The following is a 20,529-nucleotide window of genomic DNA, read 5'->3' as shown; positions in this document are numbered from 1 at the left end:
CTAGAGACTGGGTTTCTTGGAGCTCAAGGCTAGAGAATGTAGATCTTGGAGCTCAAGGCTACAGTCCGGGGTTCTTGGAGCTCAAGGATAGCGACTGGGGATCTTGGAGCTCAAGGCTAGAGACTGGGGTTCCTGGAACTTATGGCTGGAGACTGGGGATCTTGGAGCTGAAAGCTAGAGACTGGGGATCTTGGTGCTCAAGGCTAGTGACTGGGGTTCGTGGAGCTCAAGGCTAGAGACTGGGGATCTTGGAGCTCAAGGCTAGAGACTGGAGTTCTTGGAGCTCAAGGCTAGAGACTGGGGATCTTGGAGCTCAAGGCTAGAGCCTGGGGTTCTTGGAGCACAAAGGTAGAGACTGGGGTTCTTGGAGCTCAAGGCTAGAGAATATGGATCTTGGAGCTCAAGGCTAGAGATGGTGTTCCTGGAGCTCAAGGCTAGAGACTGGTGTTCTTGGAGCTCAAGGCTAGAGACTGGGTTTGTTGGAGCTCAAGGCTAGAGAATGGGGTTTTTAGAGCTCAAGGCTAGAGACTGGGGATATTGGAGCTGAAGCCTAGGGACTGGGGATCTTGGTGCTCAAGGTTAGAGACTGGGGTTCATGGAGCTCAAGGCTAGAGAATGGGGATCTTGGAGCTCAAGACTACATACCGGGATTCTTGGAGCTCAAGGCTAGAGACTGGGGATCTTGGAGCTGAAGCCTAGGGACTGGGGATCTTGGTGCTGAAGTCTAGAGAATGGGGATCTGGGAGCTCAAGGCTACCGACCGGGGTTCTTGGCGCTCAAGGCTAGAGAATGGGGATCTTGGAGCTCAAGGCTAGAGACTGGGGATCTTGGAGCTGAAGCCTAGGGACTGGGGATCTTGGTGTTGAAGGCTAGAGAATGGGGTTCTTGGAGCTCAAGGCTACAGATCGGGTTTCTTGGAGCTCAAGGCTACAGACTAGGGATCTTGGAGCTCAAGGCTATAGACTGGGGTTCTTGGAGCTCAAGGCTAGATACTGGGGTTCTTGGAGCTCAAGGCTACAGACCGGGGATCTTGGTTATCAAGGCTAGAGACTGGGGATCTTGGAGCTCAAGGCTAGAGACTGGGGTTCTTGGAGCTCAAGGCTAGAGACTGGGGATCTTGGAGCTCAAGGCTAGAGACTGGGGTTCTTGGAAGTCAAGGCTGGAGACTGGGGATCTTGGTGCTGAAGTCTAGAGAATGGGGATCTTGGAGCTCAAGGCTAGAGACTGGGGTTCTTGTAGCTCAAGGCTAGAGACTGGGGTTCTTGGAGCTCAAGGCTACAGACCGGGGATCTTGGAGATCAAGGCTAGAGACTGGGGATCTTGGAGCTCAAGGCTAGAGGTGGTGTTCCTGGAGCTCAAGGCTAGAGACTGGTGTTCATGGAGCTCAAGGCTAGAGAATGGGGATCTTGGAGCTCACGGCTACAGACCGGGGTTCTTGGAGCTCAAGGCTAGAGACTGGGGATCTTGGAGCTGAAGCCTAGGGACTGGGGATCTTGGTGTTGAAGGCTAGAGAATGGGGTTCTTGGAGCTCAAGGCTACAGATCGGGTTTCTTGGAGCTCAAGGCTACAGACTGGGGATCTTGGAGCTCAAGGCTAGAGACTGGGGTTCTTGGAGCTCAAGGCTAGATACTGGGGTTCTTGGAGCTCAAGGCTACAGACCGGGGATCTTGGTTATCAAGGCTAGAGACTGGGGATCTTGGAGCTCAAGGCTAGAGACTGGGGTTCTTGGAGCTCAAGGCTAGAGACTGGGGATCTTGGAGCTCAAGGCTAGAGACTGGGGTTCTTGGAAGTCAAGGCTGGAGACTGGGGATCTTGGTGCTGAAGTCTAGAGAATGGGGATCTTGGAGCTCAAGGGTACAGACAGGGGTTCTTGGAGCTCAAGTCTAGAGACTGGGGATCTTGGAGCTCAAGGCTAGAGACTGTCGTTCTTGGAGCTCAAGGCTAGAGACTGGGGTTCTTGGAGCTCAGGGCTAGAGACTGGGGATCTTGGATCTCAAGGCTAGAGTCTGTGGTCCTTGGAGGTCAAGGCTAGAGACCGGGTTTCTTGGAGCTCACGGGTAGAGACTGGGTTTGTTGGAGATCAAGGCTAGTGAATGGGGTTTTTAGACTCAAGGCTATAGACTGGGGTTCCTGGAGCTCAAGTCTAGAGTCTGGGATTCATGTTGCTCGAGGCTAGAGACTGGTGTTCCTGGAGCTCAAGGGTAGAGACTGGTGTTCTTGGAGGTGAAGGCTAGAGAATGGGGTTCTTGGAGCTCAAGGGTAGAGACTGGGTTTGTTGGAGCTCAAGGCTAGAGAATGGGGTTTTTAGAGCTCAAGTCTAGAGAATGGGGATCTTGGAGCTCAAGGCTACAGAGCGGGTTTCTTGGAGCTCAAGGCTAGAGACTGGGGATCTTGGAGCTCAAGGCTAGAGATTAGGGTTCTTGGATGTCAAGGCTAGAGACTGGGGTTCTTGGAGCTCAAGGCTGGAGACTGGTGTTCTTGGAGCTCAAGGCTAGAGACTGGGGTTCTTGGAGCTCAAGGCCAGAGACTGGGGTTCTTGGAGCTCAAGTCTAGAGACTGGGGATCTTGGAACTCAAGGCTATACTTTGGGTTTCTTGCAGCTCCAGGCTAGAGATTGGGGATTTTGGTGCTCAAGGCTAGAGACTGGGGATCTTGGAGCTCAAGGCTAGAGACTGGGGTTCTTGGAGCACAAGCCTGGAGACTGGGGTTCTTTGAGCTCAAGGCTAGAGACTGGGTTTCTTGGAGCTCAAGGCTAGAGAATGTAGATCTTGGAGCTCAAGGCTACAGTCCGGGGTTCTTGGAGCTCAATGATAGCGACTGGGGATCTTGGAGCTCAAGGCTAGAGACTGGGGTTCCTGGAACTTATGGCTGGAGACTGGGGATCTTGGAGCTGAAAGCTAGAGACTGGGGATCTTGGTGCTCAAGGCTAGTGACTGGGGTTCGTGGAGCTCAAGGCTAGAGACTGGGGATCTTGGAGCTCAAGGCTAGAGACTGGAGTTCTTGGAGCTCAAGGCTAGAGACTGGGGATCTTGGAGCTCAAGGCTAGAGCCTGGGGTTCTTGGAGCACAAAGGTAGAGACTGGGGTTCTTGGAGCTCAAGGCTAGAGAATATGGATCTTGGAGCTCAAGGCTAGAGATGGTGTTCCTGGAGCTCAAGGCTAGAGACTGGTGTTCTTGGAGCTCAAGGCTAGAGACTGGGTTTGTTGGAGCTCAAGGCTAGAGAATGGGGTTTTTAGAGCTCAAGGCTAGAGACTGGGGATATTGGTGCTGAAGCCTAGGGACTGGGGATCTTGGTGCTCAAGGTTAGAGACTGGGGTTCATGGAGCTCAAGGCTAGAGAATGGGGATCTTGGAGCTCAAGACTACATACCGGGATTCTTGGAGCTCAAGGCTAGAGACTGGGGATCTTGGAGCTGAAGCCTAGGGACTGGGGATCTTGGTGCTGAAGTCTAGAGAATGGGGATCTGGGAGCTCAAGGCTACCGACCGGGGTTCTTGGCGCTCAAGGCTAGAGAATGGGGATCTTGGAGCTCAAGGCTAGAGACTGGGGATCTTGGAGCTGAAGCCTAGGGACTGGGGATCTTGGTGTTGAAGGCTAGAGAATGGGGTTCTTGGAGCTCAAGGCTACAGATCGGGTTTCTTGGAGCTCAAGGCTACAGACTAGGGATCTTGGAGCTCAAGGCTATAGACTGGGGTTCTTGGAGCTCAAGGCTAGATACTGGGGTTCTTGGAGCTCAAGGCTACAGACCGGGGATCTTGGTTATCAAGGCTAGAGACTGGGGATCTTGGAGCTCAAGGCTAGAGACTGGGGTTCTTGGAGCTCAAGGCTAGAGACTGGGGATCTTGGAGCTCAAGGCTAGAGACTGGGGTTCTTGGAAGTCAAGGCTGGAGACTGGGGATCTTGGTGCTGAAGTCTAGAGAATGGGGATCTTGGAGCTCAAGGGTACAGACAGGGGTTCTTGGAGCTCAAGGGTAGAGACTGGGTTTGTTGGAGCTCAAGGCTAGAGATTGGGGATTTTGGTGCTCAAGGCTAGAGACTGGGGATCTTGGAGCTCAAGGCTAGAGACTGGGGTTCTTGGAGCACAAGCCTGGAGACTGGGGTTCTTGGAGCTCAAGGCTAGAGACTGGGTTTCTTGGAGCTCAAGGCTAGAGAATGTGGATCTTGGAGCACAAGGCTACAGTCCGGGGTTCTTGGAGCTCAAGGATAGCGACTGGGGATCTTGGAGCTCAAGGCTAGAGCCTGAGGTTCCTTTAACTTATGGCTGGAGACTGGGGATCTTGGAGCTGAAAGCTAGAGACTGGGGATCTTGGTGCTCAAGGCTAGTGACTGGGGTTCGTGGAGCTCAAGGCTAGAGACAGGGGATCTTGGAGCTGAAGTCTAGAGAATGGGGATCTTGGAGCTCAAGGGTAGAGACTGGGTTTGTTGGAGCTCAAGGCTAGAGAATGGGGTTTTTAGAGCTCAAGTCTAGAGAATGGGGATCTTGGAGCTCAAGGCTACAGAGCGGGTTTCTTGGAGCTCAAGGCTAGAGACTGGGGATATTGGAGCTCAAGGCTAGAGACTAGGGTTCTTGGAGGTCAAGGCTGGAGACTGGGGTTCTTGGAGCTCAAGGCTAGAGACTGGTGTTCTTGGAGCTCAAGGCTAGAGACTGGGGTTCTTGGAGCTCAAGGCTAGAGACTGGGGTTCGTGGAGCTCAAGTCTAGAGACTGGGGATCTTGGAACTCAAGGCTATACTTTGGGTTTCTTGCAGCTCAAGGCTAGAGATTGGGGATTTTGGTGCTCAAGGCTAGAGACTGGGGATCTTGGAGCTCAAGGCTAGAGACTGGGGTTCTTGGAGCACAAGCCTGGAGACTGGGGTTCTTGGAGCTCAAGGCTAGAGACTGGGTTTCTTGGAGCTCAAGGCTAGAGAATGTGGATCTTGGAGCACAAGGCTATAGTCCGGGGTTCTTGGAGCTCAAGGATAGCGACTGGGGATCTTGGAGCTCAAGGCTAGAGCCTGGGGTTCCTGAAACTTATGGCTGGAGACTGGGGATCTTGGAGCTGAAAGCTAGAGACTGGGGATCTTGGTGCTCAAGGCTAGTGACTGGGGTTCGTGGAGCTCAAGGCTAGAGACAGGGGATCTTGGAGCTCGAGGCTAGAGACTAGAGTTCTTGGAGCTCAAGGCTAGAGACTGGGGATCTTGGAGCTCAAGGCTAGAGCCTGGGGTTCCTGGAGCACAAAGGTAGAGACTGGGGTTCTTGGAGCTCAAGGCTAGAGAATATGGATCTTGGAGCTCAAGGCTAGAGAATGGGGTTTTTAGAGCTCAAGGCTAGAGACTGGGGATATTGGAGCTGAAGCCTAGGGACTGGGGATCTTGGTGCTCAAGGTTAGAGACTGGGGTTCATGGAGCTCAAGGCTAGAGAATGGGGATCTTGGAGCTCACGGCTACAGACCGGGATTCTTGGAGCTCAAGGCTAGAGACTGGGGATCTTGGAGCTAAAGCCTAGGGACTGGGGATCTTGGTGCTGAAGTCTAGAGAATGGGGATCTTGGAGCTCAAGGCTACAGACCGGGGTTCTTGGAGCTCAAGGCTATAGACTGGGGATCTTGGAGCTCAAGGCTAGAGACTGGGGTTCTTGGAGCTCAAGGCTAGAGACTGGGGTTCTTGGAGCACAAGCCTGGAGACTGGGGTTCTTTGAGCTCAAGGCTAGAGACCGGGGTTCTGGGAGCTCAAGGCTAGAGACTGGGGATCTTGGAACTCAAGGCTGGGGATCTTGGTGCTGAAGGCTAGAGAATGGGGATCTTGGAGCTCAAGGGTACAGACCGGGGTTCTTGGAGCTCAAGGCTAGAGACTGGGGGTCTTGGAGCTCAAGGCTAGAGACTGTCGTTCGTGGAGCTCAAAACTAGAGACTGGGGTTCTTGGAGCTCAGGGCTAGAGACTGGGGATCTTGGATCTCAAGGCTATAGTCTGTGGTCCTTGGAGCTCAAGGCTAGAGACTGTGGATCTTGGAGCTCAAGGCTAGAGACCGGGGTTCTTGGAGCTCAAGGGTAGAGACTGGGTTTGTTGGAGTTCAAGGCTAGTGAATGGGGTTTTTAGAGCTCAAGGCTAGAGACTGGGGATCTTGGAGCTGAAGCCTAGGGACTGGGTATCTTGGTGCTCAAGGCTAGAGACTGGAGGTCTTGGAGCTCAAGGCTAGAGACTGGGGTTCTTGGTGCTCAAGGCGAGAGACTGGGGATCTTGGAACTCAAGGCTAGAGCCTGGGGTTCTTGGAGCTCAAAGGTAGAGACTGGGGTTCTTGGAGCGCAAGGCTAGAGAATATGGATCTTGGAGCTCAAGGCTAGAGACTGGTGTTCTTGGAGCTCAAGGCTAGGGACTGGGGATCTTGGAGCTCAAGGCTAGAGTCTGGCGTTCTTGTTGCTCAAGGCTAGAGACTGGTGTTCCTGGAGCTCAAGGGTAGAGACTGGTGTTCTTGGAGCTCAAGGCTAGAGACTGGGTTTCTTGGAGCACAAGGCTAGAGAATGTAGATCTTGGAGCTCAAGGCTACAGTCCGGGGTTCTTGGAGCTCAAGGATAGAGACTCGGGATCTTGGAGCTCAAGGCTAGAGACTGGGGTTCCTGGAACTTATGGCTGGAGACTGGGGATCTTGGAGCTGAAAGCTAGAGACTGGGGATCTTGGTGCTCAAGGCTAGTGACTGGGGTTCGTGGAGCTCACGGCTAGAGACTGGGGATCTTGGAGCTGAAGGCTAGAGACTGGGGTTCTTGGAAGTCAAGGCTGGAGACTGGGGATCTTGGTGCTGAAGTCTAGAGAATGGGGATCTTGGAGCTCAAGGGTACAGACAGGGGTTCTTGGAGCTCAAGTCTAGAGACTGGGGATCTTGGAGCTCAAGGCTAGAGACTGTCGTTCTTGGAGCTCAAGGCTAGAGACTGGGGTTCTTGGAGCTCAGGGCTAGAGACTGGGGATCTTGGATCTCAAGGCTAGAGTCTGTGGTCCTTGGAGGTCAAGGCTAGAGACCGGGTTTCTTGGAGCTCACGGGTAGAGACTGGGTTTGTTGGAGATCAAGGCTAGTGAATGGGGTTTTTAGACTCAAGGCTATAGACTGGGGTTCCTGGAGCTCAAGTCTAGAGTCTGGGATTCATGTTGCTCGAGGCTAGAGACTGGTGTTCCTGGAGCTCAAGGGTAGAGACTGGTGTTCTTGGAGGTGAAGGCTAGAGAATGGGGTTCTTGGAGCTCAAAGGTAGAGACTGGGTTTGTTGGAGCTCAAGGCTAGAGAATGGGGTTTTTAGAGCTCAAGTCTAGAGAATGGGGATCTTGGAGCTCAAGGCTACAGAGCGGGTTTCTTGGAGCTCAAGGCTAGAGACTGGGGATCTTGGAGCTCAAGGCTAGAGATTAGGGTTCTTGGATGTCAAGGCTAGAGACTGGGGTTCTTGGAGCTCAAGGCTGGAGACTGGTGTTCTTGGAGCTCAAGGCTAGAGACTGGGGTTCTTGGAGCTCAAGGCCAGAGACTGGGGTTCTTGGAGCTCAAGTCTAGAGACTGGGGATCTTGGAACTCAAGGCTATACTTTGGGTTTCTTGCAGCTCCAGGCTAGAGATTGGGGATTTTGGTGCTCAAGGCTAGAGACTGGGGATCTTGGAGCTCAAGGCTAGAGACTGGGGTTCTTGGAGCACAAGCCTGGAGACTGGGGTTCTTTGAGCTCAAGGCTAGAGACTGGGTTTCTTGGAGCTGAAGGCTAGAGAATGTAGATCTTGGAGCTCAAGGCTACAGTCCGGGGTTCTTGGAGCTCAATGATAGCGACTGGGGATCTTGGAGCTCAAGGCTAGAGACTGGGGTTCCTGGAACTTATGGCTGGAGACTGGGGATCTTGGAGCTGAAAGCTAGAGACTGGGGATCTTGGTGCTCAAGGCTAGTGACTGGGGTTCGTGGAGCTCAAGGCTAGAGACTGGGGATCTTGGAGCTCAAGGCTAGAGACTGGAGTTCTTGGAGCTCAAGGCTAGAGACTGGGGATCTTGGAGCTCAGGGCTAGAGACTGGGGATCTTGGATCTCAAGGCTATAGTCTGTGGTCCTTGGAGCTCAAGGCTAGAGACTGTGGATCTTGGAGCTCAAGGCTAGAGACCGGGGTTCTTGGAGCTCAAGGGTAGAGACTGGGTTTGTTGGAGTTCAAGGCTAGTGAATGGGGTTTTTAGAGCTCAAGGCTAGAGACTGGGGATCTTGGAGCTGAAGCCTAGGGACTGGGTATCTTGGTGCTCAAGGCTAGAGACTGGAGGTCTTGGAGCTCAAGGCTAGAGACTGGGGTTCTTGGTGCTCAAGGCGAGAGACTGGGGATCTTGGAACTCAAGGCTAGAGCCTGGGGTTCTTGGAGCTCAAAGGTAGAGACTGGGGTTCTTGGAGCGCAAGGCTAGAGAATATGGATCTTGGAGCTCAAGGCTAGAGACTGGTGTTCTTGGAGCTCAAGGCTAGGGACTGGGGATCTTGGAGCTCAAGGCTAGAGTCTGGCGTTCTTGTTGCTCAAGGCTAGAGACTGGTGTTCCTGGAGCTCAAGGGTAGAGACTGGTGTTCTTGGAGCTCAAGGCTAGAGACTGGGTTTCTTGGAGCACAAGGCTAGAAAATGTAGATCTTGGAGCTCAAGGCTACAGTCCGGGGTTCTTGGAGCTCAAGGATAGAGACTCGGGATCTTGGAGCTCAAGGCTAGAGACTGGGGTTCCTGGAACTTATGGCTGGAGACTGGGGATCTTGGAGCTGAAAGCTAGAGACTGGGGATCTTGGTGCTCAAGGCTAGTGACTGGGGTTCGTGGAGCTCACGGCTAGAGACTGGGGATCTTGGAGCTCAAGGCTAGAGACTGGGGTTCTTGGAAGTCAAGGCTGGAGACTGGGGATCTTGGTGCTGAAGTCTAGAGAATGGGGATCTTGGAGCTCAAGGGTACAGACAGGGGTTCTTGGAGCTCAAGTCTAGAGACTGGGGATCTTGGAGCTCAAGGCTAGAGACTGTCGTTCTTGGAGCTCAAGGCTAGAGACTGGGGTTCTTGGAGCTCAGGGCTAGAGACTGGGGATCTTGGATCTCAAGGCTAGAGTCTGTGGTCCTTGGAGGTCAAGGCTAGAGACCGGGTTTCTTGGAGCTCACGGGTAGAGACTGGGTTTGTTGGAGATCAAGGCTAGTGAATGGGGTTTTTAGACTCAAGGCTATAGACTGGGGTTCCTGGAGCTCAAGTCTAGAGTCTGGGATTCATGTTGCTCGAGGCTAGAGACTGGTGTTCCTGGAGCTCAAGGGTAGAGACTGGTGTTCTTGGAGGTGAAGGCTAGAGAATGGGGTTCTTGGAGCTCAAGGGTAGAGACTGGGTTTGTTGGAGCTCAAGGCTAGAGAATGGGGTTTTTAGAGCTCAAGTCTAGAGCATGGGGATCTTGGAGCTCAAGGCTACAGAGCGGGTTTCTTGGAGCTCAAGGCTAGAGACTGGGGATCTTGGAGCTCAAGGCTAGAGATTAGGGTTCTTGGATGTCAAGGCTAGAGACTGGGGTTCTTGGAGCTCAAGGCTGGAGACTGGTGTTCTTGGAGCTCAAGGCTAGAGACTGGGGTTCTTGGAGCTCAAGGCCAGAGACTGGGGTTCTTGGAGCTCAAGTCTAGAGACTGGGGATCTTGGAACTCAAGGCTATACTTTGGGTTTCTTGGAGCTCAAGGCTAGAGACTGGGGTTCTTGGAGCACAAGCCTGGAGACTGGGGTTCTTTGAGCTCAAGGCTAGAGACTGGGTTTCTTGGAGCTCAAGGCTAGAGAATGTAGATCTTGGAGCTCAAGGCTACAGTCCGGGGTTCTTGGAGCTCAATGATAGCGACTGGGGATCTTGGAGCTCAAGGCTAGAGACTGGGGTTCCTGGAACTTATGGCTGGAGACTGGGGATCTTGGAGCTGAAAGCTAGAGACTGGGGATCTTGGTGCTCAAGGCTAGTGACTGGGGTTCGTGGAGCTCACGGCTAGAGACTGGGGATCTTGGAGCTCAAGGCTAGAGACTGGGGTTCTTGGAAGTCAAGGCTGGAGACTGGGGATCTTGGTGCTGAAGTCTAGAGAATGGGGATCTTGGAGCTCAAGGGTACAGACAGGGGTTCTTGGAGCTCAAGTCTAGAGACTGGGGATCTTGGAGCTCAAGGCTAGAGACTGTCGTTCTTGGAGCTCAAGGCTAGAGACTGGGGTTCTTGGAGCTCAGGGCTAGAGACTGGGGATCTTGGATCTCAAGGCTAGAGTCTGTGGTCCTTGGAGGTCAAGGCTAGAGACCGGGTTTCTTGGAGCTCACGGGTAGAGACTGGGTTTGTTGGAGATCAAGGCTAGTGAATGGGGTTTTTAGACTCAAGGCTATAGACTGGGGTTCCTGGAGCTCAAGTCTAGAGTCTGGGATTCATGTTGCTCGAGGCTAGAGACTGGTGTTCCTGGAGCTCAAGGGTAGAGACTGGTGTTCTTGGAGGTGAAGGCTAGAGAATGGGGTTCTTGGAGCTCAAGGGTAGAGACTGGGTTTGTTGGAGCTCAAGGCTAGAGAATGGGGTTTTTAGAGCTCAAGTCTAGAGCATGGGGATCTTGGAGCTCAAGGCTACAGAGCGGGTTTCTTGGAGCTCAAGGCTAGAGACTGGGGATCTTGGAGCTCAAGGCTAGAGATTAGGGTTCTTGGATGTCAAGGCTAGAGACTGGGGTTCTTGGAGCTCAAGGCTGGAGACTGGTGTTCTTGGAGCTCAAGGCTAGAGACTGGGGTTCTTGGAGCTCAAGGCCAGAGACTGGGGTTCTTGGAGCTCAAGTCTAGAGACTGGGGATCTTGGAACTCAAGGCTATACTTTGGGTTTCTTGGAGCTCAAGGCTAGAGACTGGGGTTCTTGGAGCACAAGCCTGGAGACTGGGGTTCTTTGAGCTCAAGGCTAGAGACTGGGTTTCTTGGAGCTCAAGGCTAGAGAATGTAGATCTTGGAGCTCAAGGCTACAGTCCGGGGTTCTTGGAGCTCAATGATAGCGACTGGGGATCTTGGAGCTCAAGGCTAGAGACTGGGGTTCCTGGAACTTATGGCTGGAGACTGGGGATCTTGGAGCTGAAAGCTAGAGACTGGGGATCTTGGTGCTCAAGGCTAGTGACTGGGGTTCGTGGAGCTCAAGGCTAGAGACTGGGGATCTTGGAGCTCAAGGCTAGAGACTGGAGTTCTTGGAGCTCAAGGCTAGAGACTGGGGATCTTGGAGCTCAAGGCTAGAGCCTGGGGTTCTTGGAGCACAAAGGTAGAGACTGGGGTTCTTGGAGCTCAAGGCTAGAGAATATGGATCTTGGAGCTCAAGGCTAGAGATGGTGTTCCTGGAGCTCAAGGCTAGAGACTGGTGTTCTTGGAGCTCAAGGCTAGAGACTGGGTTTGTTGGAGCTCAAGGCTAGAGAATGGGGTTTTTAGAGCTCAAGGCTAGAGACTGGGGATATTGGTGCTGAAGCCTAGGGACTGGGGATCTTGGTGCTCAAGGTTAGAGACTGGGGTTCATGGAGCTCAAGGCTAGAGAATGGGGATCTTGGAGCTCAAGACTACATACCGGGATTCTTGGAGCTCAAGGCTAGAGACTGGGGATCTTGGAGCTGAAGCCTAGGGACTGGGGATCTTGGTGCTGAAGTCTAGAGAATGGGGATCTGGGAGCTCAAGGCTACCGACCGGGGTTCTTGGCGCTCAAGGCTAGAGAATGGGGATCTTGGAGCTCAAGGCTAGAGACTGGGGATCTTGGAGCTGAAGCCTAGGGACTGGGGATCTTGGTGTTGAAGGCTAGAGAATGGGGTTCTTGGAGCTCAAGGCTACAGATCGGGTTTCTTGGAGCTCAAGGCTACAGACTAGGGATCTTGGAGCTCAAGGCTATAGACTGGGGTTCTTGGAGCTCAAGGCTAGATACTGGGGTTCTTGGAGCTCAAGGCTACAGACCGGGGATCTTGGTTATCAAGGCTAGAGACTGGGGATCTTGGAGCTCAAGGCTAGAGACTGGGGTTCTTGGAGCTCAAGGCTAGAGACTGGGGATCTTGGAGCTCAAGGCTAGAGACTGGGGTTCTTGGAAGTCAAGGCTGGAGACTGGGGATCTTGGTGCTGAAGTCTAGAGAATGGGGATCTTGGAGCTCAAGGGTACAGACAGGGGTTCTTGGAGCTCAAGGGTAGAGACTGGGTTTGTTGGAGCTCAAGGCTAGAGATTGGGGATTTTGGTGCTCAAGGCTAGAGACTGGGGATCTTGGAGCTCAAGGCTAGAGACTGGGGTTCTTGGAGCTCAAGTCTAGAGACTGGGGATCTTGGAGCTCAAGGCTAGAGACTGTCGTTCTTGGAGCTCAAGGCTAGAGACTGGGGTTCTTGGAGCTCAGGGCTAGAGACTGGGGATCTTGGATCTCAAGGCTAGAGTCTGTGGTCCTTGGAGGTCAAGGCTAGAGACCGGGTTTCTTGGAGCTCACGGGTAGAGACTGGGTTTGTTGGAGATCAAGGCTAGTGAATGGGGTTTTTAGACTCAAGGCTATAGACTGGGGTTCCTGGAGCTCAAGTCTAGAGTCTGGGATTCATGTTGCTCGAGGCTAGAGACTGGTGTTCCTGGAGCTCAAGGGTAGAGACTGGTGTTCTTGGAGGTGAAGGCTAGAGAATGGGGTTCTTGGAGCTCAAGGGTAGAGACTGGGTTTGTTGGAGCTCAAGGCTAGAGAATGGGGTTTTTAGAGCTCAAGTCTAGAGCATGGGGATCTTGGAGCTCAAGGCTACAGAGCGGGTTTCTTGGAGCTCAAGGCTAGAGACTGGGGATCTTGGAGCTCAAGGCTAGAGATTAGGGTTCTTGGATGTCAAGGCTAGAGACTGGGGTTCTTGGAGCTCAAGGCTGGAGACTGGTGTTCTTGGAGCTCAAGGCTAGAGACTGGGGTTCTTGGAGCTCAAGGCCAGAGACTGGGGTTCTTGGAGCTCAAGTCTAGAGACTGGGGATCTTGGAACTCAAGGCTATACTTTGGGTTTCTTGGAGCTCAAGGCTAGAGACTGGGGTTCTTGGAGCACAAGCCTGGAGACTGGGGTTCTTTGAGCTCAAGGCTAGAGACTGGGTTTCTTGGAGCTCAAGGCTAGAGAATGTAGATCTTGGAGCTCAAGGCTACAGTCCGGGGTTCTTGGAGCTCAATGATAGCGACTGGGGATCTTGGAGCTCAAGGCTAGAGACTGGGGTTCCTGGAACTTATGGCTGGAGACTGGGGATCTTGGAGCTGAAAGCTAGAGACTGGGGATCTTGGTGCTCAAGGCTAGTGACTGGGGTTCGTGGAGCTCAAGGCTAGAGACTGGGGATCTTGGAGCTCAAGGCTAGAGACTGGAGTTCTTGGAGCTCAAGGCTAGAGACTGGGGATCTTGGAGCTCAAGGCTAGAGCCTGGGGTTCTTGGAGCACAAAGGTAGAGACTGGGGTTCTTGGAGCTCAAGGCTAGAGAATATGGATCTTGGAGCTCAAGGCTAGAGATGGTGTTCCTGGAGCTCAAGGCTAGAGACTGGTGTTCTTGGAGCTCAAGGCTAGAGACTGGGTTTGTTGGAGCTCAAGGCTAGAGAATGGGGTTTTTAGAGCTCAAGGCTAGAGACTGGGGATATTGGTGCTGAAGCCTAGGGACTGGGGATCTTGGTGCTCAAGGTTAGAGACTGGGGTTCATGGAGCTCAAGGCTAGAGAATGGGGATCTTGGAGCTCAAGACTACATACCGGGATTCTTGGAGCTCAAGGCTAGAGACTGGGGATCTTGGAGCTGAAGCCTAGGGACTGGGGATCTTGGTGCTGAAGTCTAGAGAATGGGGATCTGGGAGCTCAAGGCTACCGACCGGGGTTCTTGGCGCTCAAGGCTAGAGAATGGGGATCTTGGAGCTCAAGGCTAGAGACTGGGGATCTTGGAGCTGAAGCCTAGGGACTGGGGATCTTGGTGTTGAAGGCTAGAGAATGGGGTTCTTGGAGCTCAAGGCTACAGATCGGGTTTCTTGGAGCTCAAGGCTACAGACTAGGGATCTTGGAGCTCAAGGCTATAGACTGGGGTTCTTGGAGCTCAAGGCTAGATACTGGGGTTCTTGGAGCTCAAGGCTACAGACCGGGGATCTTGGTTATCAAGGCTAGAGACTGGGGATCTTGGAGCTCAAGGCTAGAGACTGGGGTTCTTGGAGCTCAAGGCTAGAGACTGGGGATCTTGGAGCTCAAGGCTAGAGACTGGGGTTCTTGGAAGTCAAGGCTGGAGACTGGGGATCTTGGTGCTGAAGTCTAGAGAATGGGGATCTTGGAGCTCAAGGGTACAGACAGGGGTTCTTGGAGCTCAAGGGTAGAGACTGGGTTTGTTGGAGCTCAAGGCTAGAGATTGGGGATTTTGGTGCTCAAGGCTAGAGACTGGGGATCTTGGAGCTCAAGGCTAGAGACTGGGGTTCTTGGAGCACAAGCCTGGAGACTGGGGTTCTTGGAGCTCAAGGCTAGAGACTGGGTTTCTTGGAGCTCAAGGCTAGAGAATGTGGATCTTGGAGCACAAGGCTACAGTCCGGGGTTCTTGGAGCTCAAGGATAGCGACTGGGGATCTTGGAGCTCAAGGCTAGAGCCTGAGGTTCCTTTAACTTATGGCTGGAGACTGGGGATCTTGGAGCTGAAAGCTAGAGACTGGGGATCTTGGTGCTCAAGGCTAGTGACTGGGGTTCGTGGAGCTCAAGGCTAGAGACAGGGGATCTTGGAGCTGAAGTCTAGAGAATGGGGATCTTGGAGCTCAAGGGTAGAGACTGGGTTTGTTGGAGCTCAAGGCTAGAGAATGGGGTTTTTAGAGCTCAAGTCTAGAGAATGGGGATCTTGGAGCTCAAGGCTACAGAGCGGGTTTCTTGGAGCTCAAGGCTAGAGACTGGGGATATTGGAGCTCAAGGCTAGAGACTAGGGTTCTTGGAGGTCAAGGCTGGAGACTGGGGTTCTTGGAGCTCAAGGCTAGAGACTGGTGTTCTTGGAGCTCAAGGCTAGAGACTAGGGTTCTTGGAGCTCAAGGCTAGAGACTGGGGTTCGTGGAGCTCAAGTCTAGAGACTGGGGATCTTGGAACTCAAGGCTATACTTTGGGTTTCTTGCAGCTCAAGGCTAGAGATTGGGGATTTTGGTGCTCAAGGCTAGAGACTGGGGATCTTGGAGCTCAAGGCTAGAGACTGGGGTTCTTGGAGCACAAGCCTGGAGACTGGGGTTCTTGGAGCTCAAGGCTAGAGACTGGGTTTCTTGGAGCTCAAGGCTAGAGAATGTGGATCTTGGAGCACAAGGCTATAGTCCGGGGTTCTTGGAGCTCAAGGATAGCGACTGGGGATCTTGGAGCTCAAGGCTAGAGCCTGGGGTTCCTGAAACATATGGCTGGAGACTGGGGATCTTGGAGCTGAAAGCTAGAGACTGGGGATCTTGGTGCTCAAGGCTAGTGACTGGGGTTCGTGGAGCTCAAGGCTAGAGACAGGGGATCTTGGAGCTCGAGGCTAGAGACTAGAGTTCTTGGAGCTCAAGGCTAGAGACTGGGGATCTTGGAGCTCAAGGCTAGAGCCTGGGGTTCCTGGAGCACAAAGGTAGAGACTGGGGTTCTTGGAGCTCAAGGCTAGAGAATATGGATCTTGGAGCTCAAGGCTAGAGAATGGGGTTTTTAGAGCTCAAGGCTAGAGACAGGGGATATTGGAGCTGAAGCCTAGGGACTGGGGATCTTGGTGCTCAAGGTTAGAGACTGGGGTTCATGGAGCTCAAGGCTAGAGAATGGGGATCTTGGAGCTCACGGCTACAGACCGGGATTCTTGGAGCTCAAGGCTAGAGACTGGGGATCTTGGAGCTAAAGCCTAGGGACTGGGGATCTTGGTGCTGAAGTCTAGAGAATGGGGATCTTGGAGCTCAAGGCTACAGACCGGGGTTCTTGGAGCTCAAGGCTATAGACTGGGGATCTTGGAGCTCAAGGCTAGAGACTGGGGTTCTTGGAGCTCAAGGCTAGAGACTGGGGTTCTTGGAGCTCAGGGCTAGAGTCCGGGGTTCTGGGAGCTCAAGGCTAGAGACTGGGGATCTTGTAACTCAAGGCTGGGGATCTTGGTGCTGAAGGCTAGAGAATGGGGATCTTGGAGCTCAAGGGTACAGACCGGGGTTCTTGGAGCTCAAGGCTAGAGACTGGGGGTCTTGGAGCTCAAGGCTAGAGACTGTCGTTCGTGGAGCTCAAAACTAGAGACTGGGGTTCTTGGAGCTCAGGGCTAGAGACTGGGGATCTTGGATCTCAAGGCTATAGTCTGTGGTCCTTGGAGCTCAAGGCTAGAGACTGTGGATCTTGGAGCTCAAGGCTAGAGACCGGGGTTCTTGGAGCTCAAGGGTAGAGACTGGGTTTGTTGGAGTTCAAGGCTAGTGAATGGGGTTTTTAGAGCTCAAGGCTAGAGACTGGGGATCTTGGAGCTGAAGCCTCGGGACTGGGTATCTTGGTGCTCAAGGCTAGAGACTGGAGGTCTTGGAGCTCAAGGCTAGAGACTGGGGTTCTTGGTGCTCAAGGCGAGAGACTGGGGATCTTGGAACTCAAGGCTAGAGCCTGGGGTTCTTGGAGCTCAAAGGTAGAGACTGGGGTTCTTGGAGCGCAAGGCTAGAGAATATGGATCTTGGAGCTCAAGGCTAGAGACTGGTGTTCTTGGAGCTCAAGGCTAGGGACTGGGGATCTTGGAGCTCAAGGCTAGAGTCTGGCGTTCTTGTTGCTCAAGGCTAGAGACTGGTGTTCCTGGAGCTCAAGGGTAGAGACTGGTGTTCTTGGAGCTCAAGGCTAGAGACTGGGTTTCTTGGAGCACAAGGCTAGAGAATGTAGATCTTGGAGCTCAAGGCTACAGTCCGGGGTTCTTGGAGCTCAAGGATAGAGACTCGGGATCTTGGAGCTCAAGGCTAGAGACTGGGGTTCCTGGAACTTATGGCTGGAGACTGGGGATCTTGGAGCTGAAAGCTAGAGACTGGGGATCTTGGTGCTCAAGGCTAGTGACTGGGGTTCGTGGAGCTCACGGCTAGAGACTGGGGATCTTGGAGCTCAAGGCTAGAGACTAGAGTTCTTGGAGCTCAAGGCTAGAGACAGGGGATCTTGGAGCTCAAGGCTAGAGCCTGGGGTTCTTGGAGCTCAAAGGTAGAGACTGGGGTTCTTGGAGCTCAAGGCTAGAGAATATGGATCTTGGAGCTCAAGGCTAGAGATGGTGTTCCTGGAGCTCAAGGCTAGAGACTGGTGTTCTTGGAGCTCAAGGCTAGAGACTGAGGTTCTTGGAGCTCAATGGTAGAGACTAGGTTTGTTGGAGCTCAAGGCTAGAGAATGGGGTTTTTAGAGCTAAGGCTAGAGACTGGGGATATTGGAGCTGAAGCCTAGGGACTGGGGATCTTGGTGCTCACGGTTAGAGACTGGGGTTCATGGAGCTCAAGACTAGAGAATGGGGATCTTGGAGCTCACGGCTACAGACCGGGGTTCTTGGAGCTCAAGGCTAGAGTCTGGGGATCTTGGAGCTCAAGGCTAGAGACTGGGGTTCTTTGAGCTCAAGGCTAGAGACTGGGGTTCTTAGAGCTCAGGGCTAGAGACCGGGGTTCTTGGAGCTCAAGGCTAGAGACTGGGGATCTTGGAGCTCAAGGCTAGAGTCTGGGGATCTTGGAGCTCAAGGCTAGAGACTGGGGTTCTTTGAGCTCAAGGCTAGAGACTGGGGTTCTTGGAGCTCAGGGCTAGAGACCGGGGTTCTTGGAGCTCAAGGCTAGAGACTGGGGATCTTGGAGCTCAAGGCTAGAGACTGGGGATCTTGGAGCTCAAGGCTAGAGACCGGGGTTCTTGGAGCTCAAGGGTAGAGACTGGGTTTGTTGGAGTTCAAGGCTAGAGACTGGAGTTCTTGGAGCTCAAGGCTAGAGACTGGGGTTCTTGGAGCTCAAGGCGAGAGACTGGGGATCTTGGAACTCAAGGCTAGAGCCTGGGGTTCTTGGAGCTCAAAGGTAGAGACTGGGGTTCTTGGAGCGCAAGGCTAGAGAATATGGATCTTGGAGCTCAAGGCTAGAGACTGGTGTTCTTGGAGCTCAAGGCTAGAGACTGGGGATCTTGGAGCTCAAGGCTAGATTCTGGCGTTCTTGTTGCTCAAGGCTAGAGACTGGTGTTCCTGGAGCTCATGGGTAGAGACTGGTGTTCTTGGAGCTCAAGGCTAGAGACTGGGGTTCTTGGAGCTCAAGGGTAGAGACTGGGTTTGTTGGAGCTCAAAGCTAGAGAATGTAGATCTTGGAGCTCAAGGCTACAGTCCGGGGTTCTTGGAGCTCAAGGATAGAGACTGGGGATCTTGGAGCTCAAGGCTAGAGACTGGAGTTCCTGGAACTTATGGCTGGAGACTGGGGATCTTGGAGCTGAAAGCTAGAGACTGGGGATCTTGGTGCTCAAGGCTAGTGACTGGGGTTCGTGGAGCTCACGGCTAGAGACTGGGGATCTTGGAGCTCAAGGCTAGAGACTAGAGTTCTTGGAGCTCAAGGCTAGAGACAGGGCATCTTGGAGCTCAAGGCTAGAGCCTGGGGTTCTTGGAGCTCAAAGGTAGAGACTGGGGTTCTTGGAGCTCAAGGCTAGAGAATATGGATCTTGGAGCTCAAGGCTAGAGATGGTGTTCCTGGAGCTCAAGGCTAGAGACTGGTGTTCTTGGAGCTCAAGGCTAGAGACTGGGGTTCTTGGAGCTCAATGGTAGAGACTAGGTTTGTTGGAGCTCAAGGCTAGAGAATGGGGTTTTTAGAGCTCAAGGCTAGAGACTGGGGATATTGGAGCTGAAGCCTAGGGACTGGGGATCTTGGTGCTCAAGGTAAGAGACTGGGGTTCATGGAGCTCAAGACTAGAGAATGGGGATCTTGGAGCTCACGGCTACAGACCGGGGTTCTTGGAGCTCAAGGCTAGAGACTGGGGATCTTGGAGCTCAAGGCTAGAGACTGGGGTTCTTTGAGCTCAAGGCTAGAGACTGGGGTTCTTGGAGCTCAGGGCTAGAGACCGGGGTTCTTGGAGCTCAAGGCTAGAGACTGGGGATCTTGGAGCTCAAGGCTAGAGACTGGGGATCTTGGAGATCAAGGCTAGAGACCGGGGTTCTTGGAGCTCAAGGGTAGAGACTGGGTTTGTTGGAGTTCAAGGCTAGTGAATGGGGTTTTTAGAGCTCAAGGCTAGAGACTGGGGATCTTGGAGCTGAAGCCTAGGTACTGGGGATCTTGGTGCTCAAGGTTAGAGACTGGGGTTCATGGAGCTCAAGACTAGAGAATGGGGATCTTGGAGCTCACGGCTACAGACCGGGGTTCTTGGAGCTCGAGGCTAGAGACTGGGGATCTTGGAGCTCAAGGCTAGAGACTGGGGTTCTTTGAGCTCAAGGCTAGAGACTGGGGTTCTTGGAGCTCAGGGCTAGAGACCGGGGTTCTTGGAGCTCAAGGCTAGAGACTGGGGATCTTGGAGCTCAAGGCTAGAGACTGGGGATCTTGGAGCTCAAGGCTAGAGACCGGGGTTCTTGGAGCTTAAGGGTAGAGACTGGGTTTGTTGGAGTTCAAGGCTAGTGAATGGGGTTTTTAGAGCTCAAGGCTAGAGACTGGGGATCTTGGAGCTGAAGCCTAGGGACTGGGTATCTTGGTGCTCAAGGCTAGAGACTGGAGTTCTTGGAGCTCAAGGCTAGAGACTGGGGTTCTTGGAGCTCAAGGCGAGAGACTGGGGATTTTGGAACTCAAGGCTAGAGCCTGGGGTTCTTGGAGCTCAAAGGTAGAGACTGGGGTTCTTGGAGCGCAAGGCTAGAGAATATGGATCTTGGAGCTCAAGGCTAGAGACTGGTGTTCTTGGAGCTCAAGGCTAGAGACTGGGGATCTTGGAGCTCAAGGCTAGAGTCTGGCGTTCTTGTTGCTCAAGGCTAGAGACTGGTGTTCCTGGAGCTCAAGGGTAGAGACTGGTGTTCTTGGAGCTCAGGGCTAGAGACTGGGGTTCCTGGAACTTATGGCTGTAGACTGGGGATCTTGGAGCTGAAAGCTAGAGAGTGGGGATCTTGGTTCTCAAGGCTAGTGACTGGGGTTCGTGGAGCTCAAGGCTAGAGACTGGGGATCTTGGAGCTCAAGGCTAGAGACTGGTGTTCTTGTGGCTCAAGGCTAGAGACTGGGGATCTTGGAGCTCAAGGGTAGAGACTGGGTTTGTTGGAGCTCAACGCTAGAGAATGGGGTTTTTAGAGCTCAAGGCTAGAGAATGGGGATCTTGGAGCTCAAGGCTACAGACCGGGGTTCTTGGAGCTCAAGGCTAGAGACAGGGGATCTTGGAGCTCAAGGCAAGAGACTGGGGTTCTTGGAGCTCAAGTCTAGAGACTGGGGATCTTGGAACTCAAGGCTATACATTGGGGTTCTTGGAGCTCAAGGCTAGAGATTGGGGATTTTGGTGCTCAAGGCTAGAGACTGGGGATCTTGCAGCTCAAGGCTAGAGACTGGGGTTCTTGGAGCTCAAGCCTGGAAACTGGGGTTCTTGGAGCTCAAGGCTAGAGACTGGGTTTCCTGGAGCTCAAGGCTAGAGAATGTGGATCTTGGAGCTCAAGGCTACAGTCCGGGGTTCTTGGAGCTCTAGGCTAGAGACTGGGGATCCTGGAGCT

The sequence above is a fragment of the Hypanus sabinus genome, chromosome X2, assembly GCF_030144855.1.
Source record: "Hypanus sabinus isolate sHypSab1 chromosome X2, sHypSab1.hap1, whole genome shotgun sequence".
Lineage (NCBI taxonomy): Eukaryota > Metazoa > Chordata > Chondrichthyes > Myliobatiformes > Dasyatidae > Hypanus > Hypanus sabinus.
The sequence above is the reverse complement of the archived record's forward strand: the minus strand, read 5'-3'. Positions refer to the sequence as shown.